The sequence below is a fragment of the Podarcis bocagei genome, assembly GCF_964188305.1.
Source record: "Podarcis bocagei genome assembly, chromosome: 11".
Taxonomy (NCBI): domain Eukaryota; kingdom Metazoa; phylum Chordata; class Lepidosauria; order Squamata; family Lacertidae; genus Podarcis; species Podarcis bocagei.
The window spans coordinates 29555942-29581440 of record NC_138136.1 but is presented as its reverse complement, the minus strand read 5'-3'; the positions used below and the strand labels follow the sequence as shown (position 1 = coordinate 29581440).

Genomic DNA, 25499 nt, shown 5'->3' with positions numbered 1-25499 from the left:
TATTTCACCCTTTCCCCTTTATCCCTCCCCTTTCCTTTCCTTTCCTTTCCCTTTCCTATTTTTGTTTTGTACAACCTTCTTTCCCATCCTTCCCCTCTTTTAATTATTCCCTGATATTACTTTCTATATATCAGACACAGGACCTTCAGAGAAATGGTGCAACGTAGAATGTTCCTGCAAAAAACCAGCCAGCCAGCCATGCTGTCTCCTGGGAGATTCCATTCCATTCCATTCCCTACCCAACTTGGCTTTTGTCCCATTCCCCCTTTTCTGCCCTGAAGTTAGTCAGCAGTCTATGACCACTGAGAATACTCAGTCCCCATCATTTCGATCCCCCTTTGCCCCCTGGCAAAGTATTTTTCCATTCTGTGAACTTTGGGGGTTACATGAGCATGCCGAGATCTCTCACTTGTTTCTCAGTAGGCCCATTTTGGCTAAATAGCCATCATAACCCAATACCTAAGTTTGATTCTGGAAAGTATACAGAATGACAATACAGTTTATGTAATATTTATATATTATACCTTCCTGAGTACATGGTGCATAACATTCTGTTTGTTATGATGTAATGTCCAACTATAACATTAAGAAATGCTACCACATCCTCCAACACTTTGAAGGCAAAATCTGGGGCACCATCTTTCCAGATGCCATTTTCCCTTTTTTATCACAAGAGTACGGTAGCCATTTTGGTTGTCGTGATCTTGCATGATTTCGTGCTCAGGTCCCCCAGCCCAAAAAGTGCTATTTCAGGCATGGTACCCAAAAAATGAGCAATTTGGGGTGCCACACAATATTATGGCCCCGAGAAAAGTAGGTGGGGGAGGAATTGCACCAGGAAATCGCACATGATCAAGGCAACCAAAATGGCCATAATTTTCTCGCGATAAAAAATGGGATGTCCCAGTTTTTTCAGGACACTTGAAGGGAGTAGCCATGATGACTGTATTCTACATCTACTGTTGGAGGCCAGTATACCAGCTGTTGGGAATCACAAATGGGTTCGCCTTTGTAAGAACAGGATGCTGGAACAGAGGGGTCTTTGGCCTCATTTGGCAGGGTTTCCCCTCTGTTTTTGACTGTAAATATAGCACAGTTCATATTTTCAGCAATTCTGAAACAACCCTGCCCCTTTTTTGCAGTTCCACAATTTATTCATTACGTGTATATCCCTGTTGCTCAGGGTGGTCCTTACCTCCCATCTGATCCTCACAACAACCCTGTGAGGCAGGTTGTGATGAGAGGCGGTGATTGGCTCAAGGTCCCCTAGGGAGCTTCATTGTTGAATGGGAATTTTAACCTGGAGATCCTCTGGATTAAAACAGAAACCCTAAGCCAACACAGAAACTTGGCAAAAGCCCAAGTCTCCTACAAAGGGACAATAGCGTCTACTAAAATAACAGTTTTCTGCTTGCTCCTTTAGTGAAAGTTGCTAACTATATGGAAAGAGGCTTGGGCATACAAAAGGTGTATTTCTTGCTCCAGCTTACCTAATTATACTTGCCAACAGATCTCTGAATATATTTCAGAAGTAAGTAGTCATTTCAATTATTGTGCTTTGTAGCACATTTAAAGGCAAAATATTAGATCTGCACTATATGAACACCTAATAATTTAAAGGAAGCAGCTTGCCAGGAAGAAACTAGTAAGGCATTAGGAATCACAAAAGCACATAAAAGCAAACTAATAAATGGAGATTATGGTGGCTGAACGCCAAATACTTCCTCTACGTCTCCCACTTCTCATGTACTTAAAAGTGAGCGCTTGTAGTTAGGCTTTTGTATAACCTGGGCCTGGCTTAGTAGTCAAATTGTTTAACCCTCCATGTTCCTGTTCTTTTGAGCCTGGATTTAGGGGCTTGATTGAGATGAAAAGAAATTTTAGCTGTAGTCAAATTAGATCCATGTCGTTCCTCCACTGTAAAGCCCTGGAATCTTGGCTCTGCTTTTTGTGACCCTTTACCCTTCAATTTTGCAAATGTTTTTAAATCACCTCACATGGTGCAGCATATTGTGTTTCCATAAAAAGCCACTTATTATGTTAATCTGTTTACTTGGGACCACATTTTATATATTTTCCCAAACATGAGGCTGGCTGCTGTAAGTGAATCATATTAGTAATGTAACTGAGAATAATCTAATCCTAGAAGTAACTTTGAGAAGCTGTGACCTGCATGAAGACGTGGTGTTCTATTTATATTTAATGATCTTTTGTAGACATAGACTCAGTGTAGCACTTTATCTGCCCCCAAATGCAGAGACTTACTTCACAATCCTATAAATTGCATCATTTGTAATGGGTCTGGTGGCAATGGGGATGACACCCCAATAGTAAACCCAAGATAAAAGATGGGATCCAAATAATCCAATTTGCAAATGGATAGCATTTCTGTGTGTGTGTGACAAGGACGTCAGAGAAACCATACTTTATATATTTTCCCAGATAACCTGATTTTATCCCAAACCCCTCCAGCTCCTCCTCCTCCTCCTCTCTCTCTCTCTCTCTCTCTCTCTCTCTCTCTCTCTCTTCCCTATGTCGTGTCAGGCCAGAAAGAAAATTTGGGAAATGAAGCATCCCTTGTCAAAACAATGCTTCTACCCCATACTGGCAAATAAATGTCAACCAACAAATTACTAGATGAACAGGTACATGGAAGATGATATGGTGTGTCTTTTCTCCAGTTATGAATCATTGTATTTCATCTCTAAATATAGTATTTTGACTCACTAGTATACCTGCGTAGGCTGCAGATCCTGAGCTTTCTAAGTCAGCATTTCTTCAGTCACTTATAGATCCATGGCATCTCCTTTTTCTTCCCTCGATTGCTGTTTGAACGAAGCAGTTTGAGAGCCACAATTCCTCATATTATGAGTGCAAATCATTTTATAATCATAATTGAAATAAAACCCAGAATCTATTTGATGGGCATCCATCAGAGAGACATTAAACAATGACACTGAAAACAGTGGCAGAACTATCTGATTTAGTCCACTGCCTCAGAAACTGCCCTCTTACCATTACTTTTGGCTTTCACAGACTTGTGACAATTTCCACCATCCCTGTGGGTCCAAAACAAGTCTCTGTAGCCAACTACCATCAGGCACTGGGGCTGAGGGCGGCAGCTACAGCATTAGAGACAACTAATGGCAAGACAGCATCAGGGAGGGAGGGCGGTACTAGCTCCAGCATTAGATGCCAGCATGTCTTACATGTTATCCTCCTAGTTAGGATATTATAGAAATATTGCATTGTGTACTCAAGCCACAAGGTGAACCACAAGTGATATACGTTCTGAAAAAAAAGTTTTTAATCAAACAAATGAGCCTAGACAATTTTTATCCCAAAATAAGTCAGTTTTTATGCTTCCCGCTGTGCAATATAAATAACTGCAATATGCCCTAACCACCCTCAGTCTTGATTCCCCCAAGACCACCTGCCCTCTTATTTCTTCTTCTTCTTCTTTGGCGGTCACTCGTAGCCGAGTAAGATTGTCTTCCATAAACATGGTTTTAACATTGAGTCCGTAAGTGACTGTGGAGGCCAATTCTGGATCCACACGTCCTTCCACAGTGGGGCATAGGTTTCCAGTTTGCCAAACATGCCTTCCTCTTAGCACGTTTCACCCTATTGTCCTGAGTTTGAGCGTCTTCAGAGTCCATGACACCTTTGGTAAAGGCTGTTCTCCAATTGGAGCATTCGTAGGCCAGTGTTTCCCAGTTGTCGTTGTTTATACAGTGGTACCTCCGGTTACAGACGCTTCAGGTTACATACGCTTCAGGTTACAGACTCCACTAACCCAGAAATAGTACCTCAGGTTAAGAACTTTACTTCAGGATGAGAACAGAAATCGTGCTCCGGCGGCGCGGCAGCAGCAGGAAGCCCCATTAGCTAAAGTGGTGCTTCATGTTAAGAACAGTTTCAGGTTAAGAACAGACCTCCAGAACAAATTAAGTTCTTAACCTGAGCTACCATTGTACTACATTTTTTTTTTTAGATTTGCCTTGAGGGAGTCTTTAAACCTCTTTTGTTGACCACCAGCATTACACTTTCCATTTTTAAGTTTGGAATAGAGTAGTTGCTTTGGAAGACCAGTCCAGAGGGGTGGGCCTGTGTGAGCTATGGGGACCAGTAGGTCTCGCTTAGTGTAAGGCAGCTGTCTATGTCCTTCCTATTCCTCCATTAACTTTAATAGGGAAGTTGGAATCTTGGTACACCTAGCTCAGCATCATCCACACTGATTGGCAGCAGTCCTCCATGATTTCATATGGGGCAGATGCTTAAGGATTGAACTGGAGACCTTCTGCATGCATAGGAGGTGCTCTGCTACTGAGCTAAAGCCCTTCCTGTGCCACCATTTATCTCTTCCTTATTCCTCTTGCCTCTCTACCATTTGTATTTGTGATTGATATCTGTGTGCCCCCCCCCCTTTTGCTTTCATTCATGACATCAAGGCTAAAATTAAGATTTATCCTTCAGGAGGAAGATCTGTCTTCCTGAATCATCTGTGAAGAGCTTAGCTTCCTTCCTCTCCCCCCTCCCACCCTCCCATCTTTAACAAAATAAGATGTCAATTACATAACTTCATAGCCCCAAGTCAAGCAGAGGATAGCGGGTAGGGTGGGAGAGAATCCAAGTTACTCTGACCCAACTGTGATGGCAGCAGCACATTTAGACATGCTTCTCCGCAGGATCCCTCCGTTTCCACCCAAGGAGCTGCCAATCCTGACTTTTGAGAAACAGATGAATTAGCTGATATATTCTAAAAAGGAAATGAAGTTGAAGTCACCCTGGCCAGTTTCCACTTCAGCCACATAAGCCGTGATTAGAACTGCTTTTCTCAGTCTGTTACACTTTGTATTCATTCTGCCGCTTCAGTTGTGGGGGGTGCTCTTGGAAGTGGCACAAGTAGTAAAAGGATGAGAGAAGGCAAGCCATTAAATGACAGAGGAATTTCCCTTTCCTCTGCAAACTGTGATAATAATTAAAAACAAAAAATATATATATACTGAACTGTGCCCTCAACCAAATGCAAACTGAAAATTTACATGAAAATAGACTAAAGGGAATATGAGACAGAGATGGATTCATCAAAGTAGATCTTTCCCTGCAGCTTCTGAATTTAAACTAACTCCACTCCTGTTTCTTATTTCTCTAAGTTTAATGAATACTAATAAATAGCACTAGCGATTATTACTCAATTGCTATGTAGGTGTAGATAATACTATGATTTTCTATTTATGATGAATCATTTATATATGCATAAATATACACACCTTCACTACTTATCACAAGGAGTCCTGTCAATTTTCAAGGAGATATATGTGAGGATGCCTTTAGAAGGAAACACTGCATTTGAAGTATTCCACACACACCCAAAAAATTTTTGTTGCTTTCATCAACACCTTTCCACCAACAATATTAAATTCAGTGGTCTCAAATCAAAGCTGGTTTCCAAGATAATTTTTCCTTTCTATCTGCGTACATCCAAATTTTAACAATGAATCCTTTGCCTACATGCTACATTCATAAAAAAGGCCCTTAGATATATAGATATAGCTAGATAGATTGCTACATTATTTCGGAAATAGAGCAATTATTTTAGAAGCTCTTATTGCCAAGGAACTGCTCTGCTTTATCCATTAATGGGCTGTGGGATAAAGAGCTCTGAGGCAACTTCCCAGGGATTCTGATATGTTTATTTATGTGAGCAATGTGAAGGATCATGCATGGGGAGTGTTACTGTCTGGAATCCGCCTTGCCTGGCACCTACAAAGGCCTGCATCCGAGCAGGAGGCTCACTGCTGACCCCACAGCTGCTGGCCCTCCTCCTCTTCCTCCTTCCTCCTCTTCCTACCTGATCACCTCCCTTCTCCACTTGCATTGGCAGTGACAAGGAGGAGGATCAGCAGCCTCCTTCTGCTGCACGTTCCATCAGTGGAAGGATTTCTGCTTGTGCAACAGAACATTCCCTCCCTGCACCCCCAGTGCTGTTCTAGGGGTTCTCCCCAACCCCCTGGAGTAGGTTTGGGAAGGAAACATGGCACAACTGGGAATGGAATTGGGGAGAGAGTCCTGCTGCCCAAGCAAAAACACTTATTTTGGTGGGACAGGTTAACCGAACACCACCCAGAATACAGAATACAGTGGTACCTCGGGTTACATACGCTTCAGGTTACAGACTTCGCTAACCCAGAAATAGTACCTCGGGTTAAGAACTTTGCTTCAGGATGAGAACAGAAATCATGCTCCAGTGGTGCTTCAGGTTAAGAACAGTTTCAGGTTAAGAACGGACCTCCGGAACGAATTAAGTACGTAACCAGAGGTACCACTGTATATTATATAGAAAGGTGGCAGAATTAACACTGGCATCAGTTATCCAAACTCATTTCATAGAATCATAGAGTCTTAGAGTTGCAACAGACCCCAAAGGTGATCGAGTCCAAACCCCTGCAATGCAGGACTCTCAACGAAAGCATCCATGACAGATGGCCATCCGACCTCTGCTTAAAAACTTCCAATGAAGGAGAGTCCACAACCTCCTAAGGGAGTCCTTTCCATTGTCAAACAGCTCTTATTGCCATAAATTTCTTCCTGATGTTTAGTCACAATTTCCTTTCATGTAACTTGAATCCATTGGTTCCTGTCCTATCTTCCAGAGCAGGAAGAAACAAGCTTGTTCTATCTTTCATGTGACAGCCCTTTCGATGTTTGAAGATGGTTATCATATCTCCCTTCAGTTTCCTCTTTTCCAGGGTAAACATACCCAACTCTTTCAATTGGTCCTCATAAAGCTTGGCTCCTAGACCTTGATCTTCTTGGTTACCCTCCTCTGCACATGTGCCAGCTTGTCAATGTCCTTCTTAAATTGTGGCACCCAGAACAGGACACAGAACTCCAGGTGTGGTCTGACCAAGGTAGAAGAGAGTGGGACTATGACTTCCCTTGTCCAGAACACTATGCTTCTTTTGATGCAGCCTAGAATAGCATTAGCTTTGGTTTTGTTTTTTGCTGTTATATTACACTGTTGACTCATGTTGAGCTTTTGGTCTCCTAAGACACCTAGACCATTTTCAATGTATGAACTACTGGCAAACTAGGTGCCCTCACCTTATATTTGTGCATCTGGTTCTTCCTGCCTAAGTTTAGAACCAGACATTTATCCCAACTGAAATTCATTTTGTTCGTTTGGGTCTAGTTCTCCAATATGTTAATGTCATAATGAATCCTGATTCTGTATTCCATGCCATTAGCTACCCCTCCCAGTAGCTGAGCTGGCCCAAGCCTGGGTGAGCGAAAATGAGCCTTTGAAACAGAATTTGATTTACACCGGCTTTTATGCCATTGTAAGTTCTGCTGACTTGCCAGGTCATGTGACTGAAAGAGGTTTGGAATAGCTGCCACGCCTCTTCCACATCCCCAGAATGCCCCTTTTGGGGGACTTCTGTCAGCTTGAGGTCTGCTGTCTTAAATTCTGCTGGCAGAGCCCTAGCTGAGGTGGCGTAAGCTCTGGTTTAGCAGAGTTGAGGGAGTTATCCTGACAGACCTCTGTCTGACAGCCCAAGACCCACCTATTGAAAATTTGTTCATCCTGGCAGATCCCAGGTTTGGATTAGACTGTAAATTTGTGAGCATTTGGGTTTGGGTTTGGTTTTTTTTGGCAAATATATACATATGGCTGATTAATATTCTACAGACTTTTAAATGTATCTGTGGGAAGGGGGGGGTATTATTTTGCTGTTTTGTTTTACTTATTTAATCCCTTTTTTAAATTCTGTGAGATGCCCTGAGATATTATGATGAAGAGCGGTATATGAATCTAAAAATTTTTTAAAAATGTAAATAATAAATTAATTTACAGTGGTGCCCCACAAGACGAATGCCTCGCAAGACGAAAAACTCGCTAGACAAAAGAGTTTTCCGTTTTTTGAGTCGTTCTGCAAGACGAATTTCCCTATGGGCTTGCTTCGCAAGACAAAACGTCTTGCGAGTTCTTGCGAGTTTGTTTCCTTTTTCTTAAAGCCGCTAAGCCAGTAATAGCCGCTAAGCCGCTAAGCCGTTAATAGCTGCTAAGCCGCTAAGCCGCTAATAGCCACTAAGCTGCTAATAGCCGTGCTTCGCAAGACGAAAAAACCGCAAGACGAAGAGACTCGCGGAACGGATTAATTTCGTCTTGCGAGGCACCAATGCATTGCGATTTTAGAGTTATACAACAGTTACTTTAAGTAACAAATTCAACAACAGAATTCCCACTCATTTTTCATCTTGAAATACTTACAGGGTAGTTTGGGGTATATATGTAACTTTGTTACATCCATGCCTTTGTTTTCATTTTTTCCTTAATTTATTTTCTTCTTTTCTCCACAGGATATCTCATTCCTGGACTGTGTTATCTTAAAACTTCAAAGAAGAGAAAGCAAAGGAGAAAACAAACCAGCAAAGAACGCACAGAGGCCTGGACCTCAATGTTTAGCTGTGGAGACCTGCAGGAGATCTGCAGCTTAGCTGTGGAGTCAGTTGGGCTTCCTTTCAACCTCAGTTTCTCAATCTTTAAAATAGGTATAGCAATAGCTACAAAGTAGGCCAGCTGCGATTGTGGTCAAAGTCTGGATTGTAAAAGAGACCAACATGTGACAACAATTTTTAAAACTACAGAGCGTAAAATTCAATTTTGTGCATGTATATGTGTGCATTTAGACAGATAGCAGCAGCAGTGTGCTTAGAATCATAGAATCATAGAGTTGGAAGAGACCACAAGGGCCATCGAGTCCAACCCCCTGCCAAGCAGGAAACACCATCAGAGCACTCCTGACATATGGTTGTCAAGCCTCTGCTTAAAGACCTCCAAAGAAGGAGACTCCACCACACTCCTTGGCAGCAAATTCCACTGTCGAACAGCTCTTACTGTCAGGAAGTTCTTCCTAATGTTTAGGTGGAATCTTCTTTCATGTAGTTTGGATCCATTGCTCCGTGTCCGCTTCTCTGGAGCAGCAGAAAACAACCTTTCTCCCTCCTCTATGTGACATCCTTTTATATATTTGAACATGGCTATCATATCACCCCTTAACCTCCTCTTCTCCAGGCTAAACATGCCCAGCTCCCTTAGCCGTTCCTCATAAGGCATCGTTTCCAGGCCTTTGACCATTTTGGTTGCCCTCCTCTGGACACGTTCCAGTTTGTCAGTGTCCTTCTTGAACTGTGGTGCCCAGAACTGGACACAGTACTCCAGGTGAGGTCTGACCAGAGCAGAATACAGTGGCACTATTACCTCCCTTGATCTAGATGCTATACTCCTATTGATGCAGCCCAGAATTGCATTGGCTTTTTTAGCTGCCGCGTCACACGCCGCGTCACACTGTTGGCTCATGTCAAGTTTGTGGTCAACCAAGACTCCTAGATCCTTTTCACATGCACTGCTCTCAAGCCAGGTGTCACCCATCTTGTATTTGTGCCTCTCATTATTATTTTTTGCCCAAGTGCAATACTTTACATTTCTCCCTGTTAAAATTCATCTTGTTTGTTTTTGGCCAGTTCTCTAATCTGTCAAGGTCATTTTGAAGTGTGATCCTGTCCTCTGGGGTGTTAGCCACCCCTCCCAGTTTGGTGTCATCTGCAAATTTGATCAGGATGCCCTTGAGTCCATCATCCAAGTTGTTGATAAAGATGTTGAATAAGACCGGGCCCAAGACAGAACCCTGTGGCACCCCACTAGTCACTCTTCTCCAGGATGAAGAGGAACCATTGATGAGCACCCTTTGGGTTCGGTCAGTCAGCCAGTTACAAATCCACTGAGTGGTAGCATAGTCAAGACCGCATTTTACCAGCTTCTTTACAAGAATATCATGGGGCACCTTGTCAAATGCCTTGCTGAAATCAAGGTAGGCTACATCCACTGCGTTCCCTTCATCTACCAGGCTTGTAATTCTGTCAAAAAATGAGATCAGGTTAGTCTGACATGACTTATTTTTCAGAAATCCATGCTGACTATTGGTGATCACAGCATTCCTTTCTAGGTGCTCACAGACTGTTTGCTTAATGATCTGCTCCAGAATCTTCCCTGGTATTGATGTCAGACTAACTGGGCGGTAATTATTTGGGTCCTCTCTTTTCCCCTTTTTGAAAATAGGGACAACATTTGCCCTCCTCCAGTCTGCCGGGACTTCGCCTGTTCTCCAGGAATTCTCAAAGATGACTGCCAGTGGTTCTGAGATCACATCTGCCAGTTCTTTTAATACTCTTGGATGCAGTTCATCTAGCCCTGGAGACTTGAATACATCTAAACTAGGCAAGTATTCTTGTACTATCTCCTTAGTTATTCTGGGCTGTGTTTCCTTTGCTGAATCATTTGCTCCAAATTCTTCAGGTCGGGCATTGTTTTCTTTATCGGAGAAGACTGAGGCAAAGAAGGCATTGAGGAGTTTAGCCCTTTCTGTGTCCCCTGTTTGCATTTCACCATCTTCTCCTCTGAGTGACCCCACTGTTTCTTTGTTCTTCCTTTTGCTATGAACATACCCATAAAAGCCTTTTTTCTTGCTTTTAACCTCTCTAGCAAGCCTGAGTTCATTCTGTGCTTTAGCTTTTCTGACTTTGTGTCTACACGTGCTGGCTATTTGTTTGAATTCCTCTTTGGTGGTTTCCCCCCTTTTCCATTTTTTGTACACATCCTTTTTTAATCTTATCTCAGTTAAAAGTTCTTTAGATAGCCTGAATGATTGGTTGATTGGTTACCAAAAACTGCTTCTTTGTTCAGAGCTGATATAACTTCTGCTCCCACCACCCGCCATTAAAGCAGAAAAGCAAGCATGTTGGATTTAAATCCAGCTGCTCATATAACAATTGCCTATGGATCATATTTAATAGACTCATATTTATTATATAAGTACGTGCATATACAAAACAAAACCCAGTGTAATTTTTTAACATAGATCTTTTTAATAAAAAAAGCAACTGTATAAGGAATACTGCTAAGATAATGCTTCCCTTTTCCACGCACAGCTAAAGCCTATCCCCCCCTTTCTCTCTCTCTCTCTCTCTCTCTCTCTCTCTCTCTCACACACACACACACACACACGAAAAATCTCTCTTTAGTTACTTATTTCTTTTCCCCATGGTCAGGTTGGCTGCATCTCCAAACACTTGTAAGTACTGTATGTTCTGTCATATCCTGAAGTCATGCATTAGCACCTTTTCATTCAGCAAAGGGTGAGAACAGATATCTTTTGGCAGCTGACAGCAGGGAGCAGGCAGAGAGGAGGGGAATGAAGCTGTAGGACTAGGACACTGTGGTGGCCTAGTGGCTAGCATGGCTAATGTACCAGCTGTGAATAACCTCTTTTTTCTTATCCCATCCACCCAACAGATGTCTCTCTGTCATTGTCATGTCCTCAAGCTATCCTGGTAAATGATTTGTGCATTATAAGTGAGTCACCAAGGTGGCAATTGAACCTCTTCACAGCTCAAAATTGTTGATGTGTGCACTGAGAGTGAAGTGTGAGTGAGAGAGAGGGAGGGAAAGAATGAGAATGAAAGAGGGGAAAATAGGGAGGGAGGGGAGGGGAGGAAAGAAGGAGGAAGAGGGAAATGTCAAGGTTACCTTGTTTTGCCTGGAGAATCAAATGGGAGGGCAAATTAACTCCTGGCTCTGCTTGATCTTTCGAATCTCCTTGACAGAGGCAACCCCTTCCTTCCTCCCTTCCTACCCGAGCAGATGTAAATATCACTTTGAAAAATTAAAAAATGAAGAATGCAGCGATCTGTATTGTGTGCCTGCTTTGTACTGTGGAAAGAATGTTAATAAATATACAGAGAGGCTGCAAAGTTTGCCAGTATAAATAATGTAGCATTTCAAAGTGTGTCAGTAAATGTAATTGAATTTTTCAATGTAAAGATATAGTTTGGTTATAAGTTGGAGTCATGCTTGACATTAGTTGGGCATTAGGAGATATTAATTAGATACTACTCACTTCTTTTCGGTTTCTTTTTTTTCTCTGTTAAATGAATAATCAGGAGACAAAAAAATTGCAAGCATGCAATTTAGAGATTTTTTTTAAAAAAGAAAATCTTGAAAGCAAGCTGCTTGGTAATTGTTAGTGGGGGTAAATAAATGTCTTTTAAAAAAACCTTGTCAGTGTGCCGTCTCAAACATGCTCTCTCCAATACTAACACAATATGGAGAAGCTAATCCATTATAATACTTTGTAATGATAATAAGATACGTTGAACAAGTAGCTTAGGGAAAAGATAGTAATAGTCACCTTTAGGCAGAGGAAGAATAGCAAGCAACTGTACATTTTTACAGGAGGCTGATGACAACATTTCCTGTGACTTTGAACTTACTTTGGCCATCTCTGTTCTGGCAACAATTCTGCATATCAATCAGACTGTGATATTTCTTGCCTGACATTTGCAACGTAATGTCTAAAAATTTACTTATGTGATCTTTGCCTGCTGGCACCCTGTTCATATGTAAATATATTAGTCGGGTATTTGCCTTATGCTGGCAATGCTGCCTATAGCTCTTGTGTGGGGCTATCATGACCTCCATATATCTAGCAAATGCTGGCTATATTTCCTCCTTGTTGCTGATCATCCAGCAGCACTTCATCTTGTTAATCAGGCTGTTTTGTTGCCTCAGCTAAGCACAGCACTTGCTTTCCTTCCTTCCTGTATGATTTACTTGGGTGGTATCTTATTAATCCTTCTATGTTTATCCATAGTGCATGAGTCTAGTTCCCAGTCTTTTACTCCACAAGTTTTCACCATGCTTATTTTTTTTATCCCAAAGTCAAACAGGATTTTCTCCCCTTCACTTTTTCTTACGCCTTTTTTGACCTTGTATTGGGTCACTTATAATCCAAAGCACCCCTTCCCTGCTTCCCTCTCATGAAACCAGTATGACAGATTAGATACAGGTTGCAAAATCCCTTTTAGGGCATTCAAGCAAGGGTTTGCTCTTCAGTACTTTGTGGCTTTTCACCTCACAGCACCTCCTTCCAATGTGTCAAAAGCAGCTGGCGAAACGCCCTCTGTGTTTCACCAGTGGTTTTTCAAGGAGTTTGGAAGGGCCGCCCCAGAAAGAGGGAGTTTAGAAATCCTGCTGCATCGTGCCTGGGAGGAAGGGCTTAGAGATTCTGAATACTGAATAGCATATAAATGCCTGAAATAAATACCTAAGCTTGCGTTGAAATTGCTGACACATCTTGCATTAGCTGTAGTTTCCAAACTTGTCTTCAAAGGCAGCCCTATGTACAATGCATTGCCGTAGTCTAACCTGGTGGTAAAGTCTGTTGCATGAAAGGGTTCCTGGTTCACTTAGAGGTCCTACCTTACTCCTGAGCAGCATTGTAGCTGTGAATGGGACTCTGACATGCTTCTCTCTAGTCAGGATCTTAGGATTAGGATTGTCAGTTAGCAATGCTAGTTCAAGATACATGAAGCAAAGCAAAAAAGTTTTTGTTTTGATAGGTTAGTTAGTTCACCAAACACTGCTCCTAATTTTAAATAGGGCAATTCTGACTGACAGATTGTTTTACCCTTTAGTCACAAATGGGTGGCTCTATAATTGCAAACCATGCTGAGGATTTTGCTGCTTATTTACACTGACTTAACAAATATAACAAGGGTAGGGAATCTTTTCTGGTTAGCAGGCCCCAGATCCTTATCTCCCTACCCCTGGTGGACCAAATATGACAGCTGAAGGGTGGCACCCATCTGGCAATCACCTGACATCACTATGACCTCAGGTGACACTACGCTTTGAAGGCCAGATTCTTGGGACTTCAAAGCACAGCCTGGGAAATAAATGAAAGCTCATTTGATTCTCACAACCCTGTGAGGCAGCTTAGTCTGAGAGACTGTGACTGGCCCAAGGTCATCCAGCAAGCTTTTTAATGGCTCAGTGGGTATTTGAACCCTGGTCTTCCACATCCTGGTCCACTGATGTAGACCTTTTTTAATGCAATAACATTCTTTCATTAGTATTTTGAACATTTAATTGGAAAAGCATTGGCCTTAAGCATGCATAACTCTGCTTAGGATCAGACTGCATGCAATCATTCATTCTCCTCTAGGACTCTAGGCATCTTCTCATCTCCTTTAGTGGTCTTCTCTTCCGCCTCTCATATATACACTCAAAGGTGCCCACGAACACCAGAACTAGATGAAATGACACCGGGTGCATATGCAAAACTGTATTTTGCCTCTTCAGCAGGGCCTGACATAAGCATCTTAGAGCAATCACTTTAAATCATGTCTCAATCAAGAACATCCAGATCTTCCGACACAGAAGATTATGTTGGTTTTAGGGGGAGAGAAGGCTTTTTTTGCCCAAATCCTGTGCTGATGCTATGTAATTGTAGTAAGGCAAAAATCCAATCACTATCAAATGAATGAACAAATAAAACATACTAAAATACAAATTCTGACTGCTTGATGCTACAGCATAGATATATCATCTAGTGTCATGGCTATGAGGAAAGCTCTAATGGAACTTAGGCAAGCACTCAAGGAAGTCAAGATCAGCTTAAAGGTTTCCCAAAAGGTTTTTTTAAAACAAAAAACTGTGACCATGATTTGCCAGGTTCAGAAACCATACAAAAGATTTTGGGTTTTTTATTTCATTGGTTAGTTACTAAAAGATGAATTAGCAATTCCATTTACATATTCATTTGATATGCATCTCTCTGTAGCTATTGTAGTGGCCAAATTTGATCCCTCAAGCCATCTGAATTTGGTGAAGAGTTTATGTTGCCTATATGTTTCCCTTTGAACAAAGAAAACTAAAAGATTAGATTGGTGATTATTGCTGCGATTTATTTGTTGGTTCACCTTTGGTTTTGTATTCATCATATCGGAGCTGCAGATTCAGCACTGGCAAAGCTGCCAGAGTAGAATTATCAGTCCGTATTTATCTGCGTACTGACATAAAAGTGTGTATGTGTAGATGGATAGATAAACAAGGTAGACAAATAAGCAGATAAATATAGCTAGGCATGGCCTTGTTCCAGTCTGCACATGGGTATGCGTTATATGCAAAACACATTCATACAGCTAATGGCACTCCAGTTGTGGGCAATTATAATGAAAGCTGCCTAGCACTCATGGAAGCATAAGAAAAGAGAGTCCCTTGGTCACCACCCAAGGATGTCAGCTGCTCTTGCTGGGCTTGAAAATAACAGTCACAGCAATACTGGCTGAGCTGGTTTACTGTAATCAGAACAGGGAGACAAGGGAAAACTGGATTTGCTGAAATCTGGGGTTATTACTCAGATTACAGATCCCTTAAAAGTTCCTGTACATCTAACAATTCTACCCTACTCTGAAGCTAACCTACTGTATTGCTGCATGCACACACTCTTACCAAAGGTTCAGTTTCCTTGGAATGAGGGACAGTGGAGACTGTGGTGTCTACATGATAGATGGCTTTTTTTACACATATGTACAACCTGAACCTGGGATGTGGGTGATGCTGTGGTCTAAGCTACAGAGCCTAGGGCTTGCCGATCAGAAGGTTGGCAGTTTGAATCCCTGCAACGTGGTGAGCTCCCATTGTTTGGACCCAGCTCCTGCCAACCTAGCAGTTTGAAAGCACGTCAAGTATAAGTAGATAAATAGGTACCACTCCCGTGGGAAGATAAACGGCGTTTCCATGCACTGCTCTGGTTCTCCAGAAGCAGCTTAGTCATGCTGGCCGCGTGACCCGAAAGCTGTCTGCAGACAAACGCCTGCTCCCTCAGCCAGTAAAGAGAGATGAGCGCTGCAACCCCAGAGTCGTTTGCGACTGGACCTAACGGTCATGGGTCCCTTTACCTTACAACCTGAACCTACAATGGAGAGACAGCATCAACACCCCAAGAAGGTCTTGCTTCTCCCATAACCACAGACTTGGATTCAAGCAGAAATCAAGCATGTCTCTTCTTCTCAGGCTTCTGCCTGCAGCCTGCTTCTCAACCAGCTCACACACACCTCATCTCTGGTTTAATCCTTCTAACTCCAAGCCAGTTGAGGGAGGGAGACCCACCCATTTGCCCTATGGTACAGAGCCATTTCCATTATTACCCTAACAACCCATACTTAGGCAATTACCAAGAAGATGAACTGGTTATTCCAACAACTGAATCTTTGCAGGATCCAGGAATTAGAAGGGACTCGGGCATATAGCCTAACTCCCCCCACCTGGAAAGAAAGCCTCACCACAGTATCTTTAAGCAAAAAGAAGCCTTGATATCTGGGAAGTAAATGCTGACTAACAGTGCCTTTGTTCTTTTGCAACTTATCCCCACCCCACCCCCGCATAAAGCAGTATCAGTGGTAAAATGTAAATAAAAAACCCTAAATTGCTTTATTCGCCGTGCACATTCTGCAGTTAAAGTGAATGAAGTCTCCTTTGAGGAAACATCTGACTAAGCAAAATAATGGTTATGCATTTGCGAAAATGCTTAATGAACTCCCCAGTTAAAATGCTGTTATTTTAGAACCCATTACAATGTGTGTTAAATTAATTTGAGGCTCCGTGGTTGAAAACCCCTCCCCCCTTCCTTTTTTAATATACCAAAAATAATTGACCTTACTTGCACGTGAGGGGGACAAAGTTCCTACACGGTCAGGAATGTTGGCAGTAAAGCCAAATGCAGGAGTCCACGAGTGGAGGAGTAAGCTTTTCACAAATCTTGTCTCCATAATCATTTGTCTAGTGTCAGTTCAAAGTCAGGGAACTTGCCAAAGATCAAACACATTTTTTTCTTTAAACAGTGCATATTGTAAATGTTCTGGCTGGCATTCATTTTCTGTTTCTTCCTGTTCTAAAACATACATATTTACTATGCCTGCAATGTTTGGGGTTATATCTTATAGGCTGAAGGAAATTGTATCATTTGTCCACAGAGTAAATTATTTCAAATAATGGTATGCAATTCTCAGCTACTAGAAGCTGAGAAAAGAATCAATGGGGGTGGGGACACAACCCAAAAATGTTGGGCTGTACAGTGGTACCTTGGTTTTCGAACTTAATCCATTCTGGGAGTCCATTCAACTTCCGAAACCATTCGAAAACCAAGGTGCAGCTTCCGATTGGCTGCAGAAGCTTCCAATCCAATGGTGTTGAGCTTCCAAAAAACATTCACAAAACGGTTTGCAGCATTCTAGAACCGATTTGTTCGACAACTAAGCTGTTCAGGAACCAAGTTTGATAACAATCTCAATTGTCCTTTAGCTGAATTTCACTGATTGTTCTGTCCAAGCAGTTGTGTCAATCAGTGTACTGAGAACTCTGCTAGATTGGTAAAGAAAAAGTGATTTATATGTGTTATATATGTGACAGAACACTGTGCCACCAGATGGTGCTGTGGAGTCCCATTTTTGCACACTGGATTTCCCTGTTTAGATTTACAACACGTTTAACTGAAATGCTTCTTTGATGTGTCTAGATCCAGCCTTAGAAACATGTATGCCTCCCTGATGTTCCTATGCAAAATCTGGGTATGGAATACTAAGCAGAGCAAAATAATAATAATAACTTTGGACCTAGAGTATTTAACTCCTGATCCATGTGTGCTCTGATGCCCCATGTTACTGAGGTCACTTGTCTCTGCTATTCCCAAGATGCATTTTAAAAGGGAATCTCAGGAGAGAAGCTGCTAACAAGAGAGGGAAAGTACTCATGTTATTGACTAGGTCCAAGGAGAGCCTTTACTCCATTTCCCAAGGGTGTTCTCTTACTAGGCAGCCATTTCAAATATATAGAGAGTACTTAACTAGAGAATAGATGGTATTAAAAGGGTAGTAATATGAGAAGTATATCAGTAAACTGAGAGTACAAGATCCAAAATGTTGAGAGGTGTAGTTTGTTAAGGGTGTTGAGAGTTCTTAGGCGGCCCCATTCCCTTCGCAGAGCTTAAATTCCCAGAAAAGGGATTGCTGGTGAAACCCAGTGCCGGATTTACATATAAGCTAAACAAGTTATAGCTTAGGGCCCCACTCTCTTGGGAGCCCCCCAAAAAAATTAAGGAAAAGAAACTGGATGTACATTTCCAAAATGTAAAATGAAAAACAAATAAAATAAAACCTACATACAGCAACAGCGGCAAATGGCTTTAGATACCTATTAGGTCCATAAATTACCCTATAGCCTATATTCGACACAAAAAAATGATGACAATTTGTTGTTGACAAAGGACAGTTGGACATATAAAGGGCCCCATTACCTTCAGTAGCTTAGGGCCTCATCAAACCTAAATCCGGCCCTGCTTAAACCGCTCTGAGAAGTGTAGCTCTGTGAGGGAAATAGAAGTCTCCTAACAACTCTTGGCACCCTTAACAAACTATGGTTCCCAGGATTCTTGGGGGAAGTCATAAGTGTTTAAAGTGGCATGATACTGCTTTAAATGTATAGTGCAGATGGAGCCAGCCTCTAGATACCTTGATTTACCAATGCAGCTTGTTCCAGTAGTGGGATGGGAGTCCTTTGGACACCCTCAAAAGGACAACAGCACCCCTATCTCCTTCCCTTTTCCTCAAAAAAATCTCTTTTCCACCTTGGCTCAGAGGGTGATGTTGAGTTTCCATGCAAGATTTTAGGGATTACAGTGGTACCTTGGGTTAAGAACTTAATTCGTTCCGGAGGTCCATTCTTAACCTGAAACTGTTCTTAACCTGAAGCACCACTTTAGCTAATGGGGCCTCCTGCTGCTGCCATGCTGCCGGAGCATGATTTCTGTTCTCATCCTGAAGCAAAGTTCTTAACCCAAGGTACTATTTCTGGGATGGCAGAGTCTGTAACCTGAAGCGTATGTAACCTGAAGTGTATGTAACCCGAGGTACCACTGTATAGATTATTCATATTGTGCCATGAACACATTCTACAAAAATGACAAATAATACTTTACCTTCTTTTCTCAGTCCAGCACTAAGATTTGACCTTGCCACCAACTTGAGCCATGTCACCCGGACCTTGCCTCCGAGGCAATTCCCAACCTCAATGAATTCTGCAATGATCCTGTTCCCAACCTGACCACCCACATTAGAATGAGATTACTGACAGGTACAAAAAAAGTGTTTCCTAATGAAGTCTAGCATACGCACTAAGGTCATGGAGGAGGGAGAGTACCTCAATCTTTGAAGTCATTTGCAATTAGGGGGAGAAGTAATTGAATTGGATTCCTCTGCTATCTCCTCCTTCCATTTCTATCTCTCACACATGGACATTACCTATGACCCCGTATGAAATATTAATAAAATGCAGATTTTAAATATTAAAGCTTTACATTCATGTTAATGAGTACTGTCAATCAGTTGAGGCTAAACATGTAGCTAATTTCAGAGTTAAGATTCGATGTTCAAAATTATCTTATCAGTGGGGGTTGGGGACTGCAAATCTAGAGGTGAGAAAAATAATGATCTCTCTCCTTTCAGAAGCTCACAAGAACTGATACCGATGCCATTAACATGTTGTTAAAAATATTGTTGTTTTTAAAAAGCTATTTCCAAAAGTGGTGTTTGCTCAGCAGTGATCAATTAAGAATGCTAATGTTCGTGCATCGAAGATGGTTATTTTTCCTTGCGTTGGTAAAAGGTTGTATATTAGAGAGATAAGTTACAGTTTTGTTAAATGGAAATAATAATGTGAATACTGTACTGTTTTCACCCATATCTAACAGATTAATTGCAAGAAAGTGGAAGAGACAAAGAGATAAATGCATTTTATTTTCGCATTTCTGTATGGCACTCCAAACAGTAAGTTCAGAAATATTAAAATTATTTATCAGTCTTCATATTTTAGTCATGCACGAAAATGTCTTTATCCTTAAGGCAGGCACATGCTTATTTGTATATCGACTCATATGTTATATAAGTGGAAGATATTGTGTAATAATGTTCCGAAGTCTTTCACAATTTTGTATTTCCCCATCCCCGAATGACAAGAATTCAGTTTGCTTGAGTTATCAGCTAACAACGTCTTCAGATACTGGATATTATATGCCTTTCGGCATATACGCTAGAATAGCTGTGTTGGGTGGTATTAGTACCCAAGTGGAAGCATGGGGTATGAACAAGGACAACTGAGAATTTGGGACAATTGCACAAATCTATCACCATTTTGAAGAACAACAACTGTATGCTAAATAGTTGGTGATGAGACAGGGGCAAAGTTTGCACATAACATGAACACAAACCATGGTTTGTATTGTATGCAGAAGTGTATGGGTTCCTGGAACAAAGACTGTGGAAGAAGCACTCCAGCTGCTGCCATCTTACCTGGGGTTAAAATGTGTTACTCAGGGCTTCAGCCATGATTTGGCTAACAGGTCTGCTGAATCTGGGTTCATGATTTGACCCTTTGATGCAATCAATGAGCAGCACACTAAGAGCAAATCCACCTGTGAAGCCAACCCATGGCTTAGTCTTGGGTTGCTCAGCAGCAGGTGGACCAGAGAAGGAGTGCAGCAGCCATGATCTCTTCCCCAGAACCACCAGGCTTCCATGTGCATATTGAGTCATGGTTTGGTTTAGCATTCCATGTGAACCAGGTCAATCTATATTTTGGCTTTAGTGATGGCTCAGCAGTGGATGTTTGGGGCCAGGCTTTGTATTGAGGTTGTGAAAGCATCAACAGTATTAAATAATGGAATTGTAAGATTTATTCAACAAAGAGAAAAATGTGAACTTGGTCTTCAAGCAAGGAATTCAGGTTCAGGAGAAGCAAAAGGCAAAAGGCAGATCCCTTCACTGTCCTCTGTTGATGGGTCCAAAGTGTACTGTCCCCTTGCTGTCAGAGATATCCCATGGAAGTTGTGGGGAAGTGTGCACACATTTCATCTAGGAACAGGTTTCCTTTAGTAGAATCAAGTACAACAAATACCATCAATTTATTGTTATTAAGATAGGTGATCTAGAGACCCCATAATACACGAAACACACACACACACACACACACACACACACACACACATGAATATTCACATTTTGTGAATTTTCATACTTTTGTCCATTTACAGTGGTGCCTCGCAAGACGAAATTAATTCGTTCCGCAAGTCTCTTCGTCTTGCGAGTTTTTCGTCTTGCGATGCACGGTTTCCCATAGGAATGCATTGAAAATCAATTAATGCGTTCCTAGGGAAACCGCCTTCAGACCAGGTCCGGGGACAGTCTGTCCCCGGATCTCTTCTGAAGGCTGGGGGGGGGGGACAAGGGCTTTTCTTCCCACCCCCAGCATTTTAAAAAACCCCGGGACAGCGGAGGACTTCTCCGCTGTCCGGGCGATCTTAAAATGCTGGCGGGCGGCATTTTAAAATCGCCCCGGGACAGCGGAGGACTTCTCTGCTGTCCGGGGTGATTTAAAAGCCCCTGGGAAGGCAGGCAGGGGGGACAAAGACTTTTGCCCCCCGCCCGCCTTCAGAAGAGGTCCTGGACCTCTTCTGAAGGCGGGCGGGGGGCGAAAGTCTTTGCTCCCCCCCCCCGCCTGCCTTCAAAAGCCCTCCGGGACAGGCAGGCAGGGGGGAGCAAAGACTTTCGTTCCGAAGCCAGGCGGCAGGGGCAGGCTTCTCCCCGCCACCCCTTGCTTCAAAAGAAGTCCGGGGACAGCGGGAAACGCTTCCCGCTGTCCCCGGACCTGGGGCTGCGGGGAGAAGATCGCTTCTTCCCCGCTGTCCCCAGACCTCTTTTGAAGCAAGGGGCTGCGGGGAGATCGCTTCTCCACGCCGCCCCTTGCTTCAAAAGAGGTCCGGGGACAGCGGGAAGACCCGCTGTCCCCGGAGCTTGCGGGGCAAGCTTCGTTTTGCGAAGCAAGCCCATAGGGAAATTCGTCTTGCGAGGCAACTCGAAAACAAAAAAACCTTTCGTTTTGCAAGTTTTTCGTCTCGCGAGGCGTTCGTCTTGCGGGGTACCACTGTACTGTATTTATTCTCCCCCCAATTTGCACTATAAAATTGTGATTTTCTTTGATTCAAAATGAGAGTACCCTTAAACATTCTTTTAGAAAAAAGCACTCTCTGTGTGTGTATCTCTATATCTATCTATCTATCTATCTATCTATCTATCTATCTATCTATCTATCATCATGTGTCACATTTCTTGCTAATTCTAGATGCCCACCTTTCATCTGTTTGACCACATTTATAATCTAGAACCTAGCTTAGTAAAAAAAGAAGTTGCACTTTAAGCTCTGGGACTTAAGAAGCCTGAAGTTCATTCTGTTTATGGACCAAGTGCCATAGGTTAAGCTAAAATGCACTCCCATGTATGCCACACTACAACAACCTGGGTCACACATTTATTCATAAATATTTACAAACCACACTTCCATGGGAAATATAGTAAGGCAATGTACAACATAAAAATGCAAATCAACAGTAATAACATTGATAAAAGCAGCAGTTAGATGTCAATAAAAACTGGTTGGTTAAAAAAAAAGTAATTCTTAAGGCATGTCTGAACTATACAGTTTTTAGAAGACGTCTAAAAGAGCAGTCATGAAATTAAAAGACGCCTGCTTCTTGGGAGAAAAGCGATGACAAACCTAGACAGCATCTTAAAAAGCAGAGACATCACCTTGCCAACAAAGGTCCGTATAGTTAAAGCTATGGTTTTCCCAGTAGTGATGTATGGAAGTGAGAGCTGGACCACAAAGAAGGCTGATCGCTGAAGAATTGATGCTTTTGAATTATGGAGGAGGAGGAGGAGTTGGAGGAGACTCTTGAGAGTCCCATGGACTGCAAGAAGATCAAACCTCTCCATTCTTAAGGAAATCAGCCCTGAGTGCTCACTGGAAAGACAGATCGTGAAGCTGAGGCTCCAATACTTTGGCCACCTCATGAGAAGAGAAGACTCCCTGGAAAAGACCCTGATGTGGGGAAAGCTGGAGGGCACAAGGAGAAGGGGATGACAGAGGACAAGATGGTTGGACAGTGTTCTCGAAGCTACCAGCATGAGTTTGACCAAACTGCAGGAGGCAGTGGAAGGCAGGAGTGCTCTGGTCCATAGGGTCACGAAGAGTCGGACACGACTAAACAACAACAACAAAAGAGAGCAGGGGTGACTCCTGGCAGATTTCTATTAACAATGAGTTAACAACGAGTTTCACATAGCAGAGCCTGCCATAAAGAAAGCTCAGTCCCTGGAAGAAGCCAATCAAAACTGTGCAGCGTGGGTGGGGCACCAAAAATACCCCAATAGAAGATCTCAGGGATCACTGTGGAGTAGAAGGAATAAGGCAGTCTTCAGTGTAGTTTGGACCCAAGTTGTATAAGGCTTTGTTGAGTCAACTCAATGACCTTGAATCTGTTCCAACAGCAAATCAGCAACCAGTGCAGTTTTCTCAGCAAAGGAGTAACATGCTGCCACTAACCTGCTCCTGTGAGCACTCTGGCCACTGCATCCTGCATCAGTTGCAGCTTCTGGTCCAGATACAAGGGCAGTCCCACATCTGAAGGGCTGTCAGATGGATGGTGGAACCAGATGTTCCCTACTGCTTCAGAGGGGAGGACCTAAATCAATAGATCCAAATGACAAGAAATGAGGTTTTGACAAACATTCAGAAGAACTTTCCGTAAGGAAGAGCTATTCAACAGTGGAACAGATTCCCTTGGAAGGTGATGGACTCTCCTTCACTGGAGTTTTTGAACAGAGGTTGGATGGCCATCGGTCAGAGATTCTTTAACTGTGATTCCTTCATTGCAGAGGGTTGGACTAGATGAAGCTTGGAGTCCCTTTCTACTCTACAGTTCTATGATTCGATGAGCAGGATTGATTGTCTGCGAAGTTAAGTCCTGCTCAGTTTGGCTGTGTGTTGAAGTCCTTAAGTCTGGACTTTGAAGTATCTTGCAAGGTGCTGCTGAAACAAAGTTTTTATCCATTTTAGCAGCATTTTCAGTGCAAAGCCCTGGCAGTCACTTGACATCACAATGACATCAGCCTTTGCCTGACTTGATCTATATCCTATACCCTTTTTTAAAAAAAATGCTGGTTCTTTGGGGGGTTTTCTTTTATTGGGTTGTTGGTTTTGTTTTGATTTTATGTATTCGATATTTTATGTGAACCGCCCTGAGACCTTCAGGTATAGAGCGGTATAGAAATTAATTAATTAAATAAATAGATAAATAATCTGATGATCTGGAACTTGTAGGTACAAAACACTGCCAAAAGGAAGGAAAACCCCCATTCCTGGTGTAGAGGATTGCAGCATTAGTCACTTAAACCAATGAGTTTTAATGAATAGATAAACCAATTGATATAAATCTGCATAAATTTTCATTGGAGAATAACAATAGTTCTAAAGCAAAAAAAAGCCTACTTTGTTGCCCTGGAGAAATGCATGTGTTACAGCAGGTACCATGGTAAAAAAAGCTTTCTGTCTCTCTTTAACATACAAAGGCATGTCTATTAATAGAGTGCTTACAATTGCATCTGCAATTTTCATAACTGCTTGTATTATAACTAATAAAAACTCTGCCAACTGATTAGTCAGAGCTTCCTTTTTAATTAATTAAAATGTTTTAAATCAATGTATTTAACCAACTACTTGACTGAACACTGCAGCACGCACACACACACATACACATTTTGCTCCTACCTGAATTTTCCACTGAAGAACCATTTTTTAACAACTCTATATATTTTCATCAGAGCTTCGGAACTGGGCATGTAGATTCCTTTTCAGCTAATCAAGAGAAGCAATTAAGCACTAGGTTCCTTAAATAGTATTCTGTCACAAGCCTTCATGTTTCCGTCACAGTACATATGGTCCAATTGTTTACAGATTAAAAAGAACGAATGAAAGAATGAATATTTTTTTTTAAAAAAATCCCTGCTCAGATGTTAAATCAAGATGTTTTCTTCACTTTCAAATGATGGGCTGACTGCCAACACTTTCAATGAGAAATTCAGAGGGCTTATATTTTTTTATATAAAAAAAAGCCGAACGCATATCTCATGTTTGGACGTTAGTGTGTGATGGCCCATCAACATCAGGATTGATGGGAAAGAAGCTGTTCTTAAGGCATATGTTCAGTTCTCTGCAGAAAGAATACTCTTGGGGAAAGTGTTCTTTGTGAGTTTATGATATGAGAGCAAAAAAACTAGGAGCAAAATAGGTCTTAGGCATGAATTGGTACCGTGACACAGAGGCAGTGCTCCTGCCAGTGATAGCATTTGCCCCACAGCACCATCTGGCAGCCAGAAGCTCCCAAAGTTAAAACAAAATGGATGCTAAATGTGTTGTAGCTGGATCGGAAACTAACCCATTTGTACGCCCTTTTTCTCAGTCCAGAAACATTCACGGTCATCTTCAACATGGTGCTTTCAATCTAGATTGATTCTAGATCCTGCCAACTATAAGGTCACTTGATATGCATTTGAAAAGCTTCCACTTGAATAGGTTATCCATGTATTTTCCTCCGTGCACATGCCTATGGTGAATGAACAAGGAAGTGTTGATTGCGATCTTAGGCTGGATCTAGACACATCAAAAAAACGTTTCAGGAAAAAGAGTTGTAAACTTCATAATGAGAAAT

At 42.0% G+C, this 25499-nt stretch overlaps 2 long non-coding RNA genes across 4 annotated transcripts in view; one reads left to right on the top strand and one right to left on the bottom strand.

Annotated features, from left to right (window-relative positions):
- Positions 1-25499, top strand: part of LOC308596996 — a 493319-nt gene that overhangs the window by 376853 nt on the left and 90967 nt on the right. For all 3 annotated transcript variants that reach the window (XR_014012772.1, XR_014012773.1, XR_014012774.1), the window contains 3 exons: positions 8365-8556; positions 18892-19033; positions 19650-19725. This is a non-coding gene — a long non-coding RNA (uncharacterized lncRNA). The remainder of the gene's footprint in view (positions 1-8364; positions 8557-18891; positions 19034-19649; positions 19726-25499) is intronic.
- LOC308597012 lies at positions 19765-24639 on the bottom strand. Its single transcript, XR_014012797.1, has 3 exons — positions 24560-24639; positions 23336-23474; positions 19765-20823 (listed from the first exon to the last, which is right to left on the bottom strand). It is a non-coding gene; the product is annotated as an uncharacterized lncRNA (long non-coding RNA).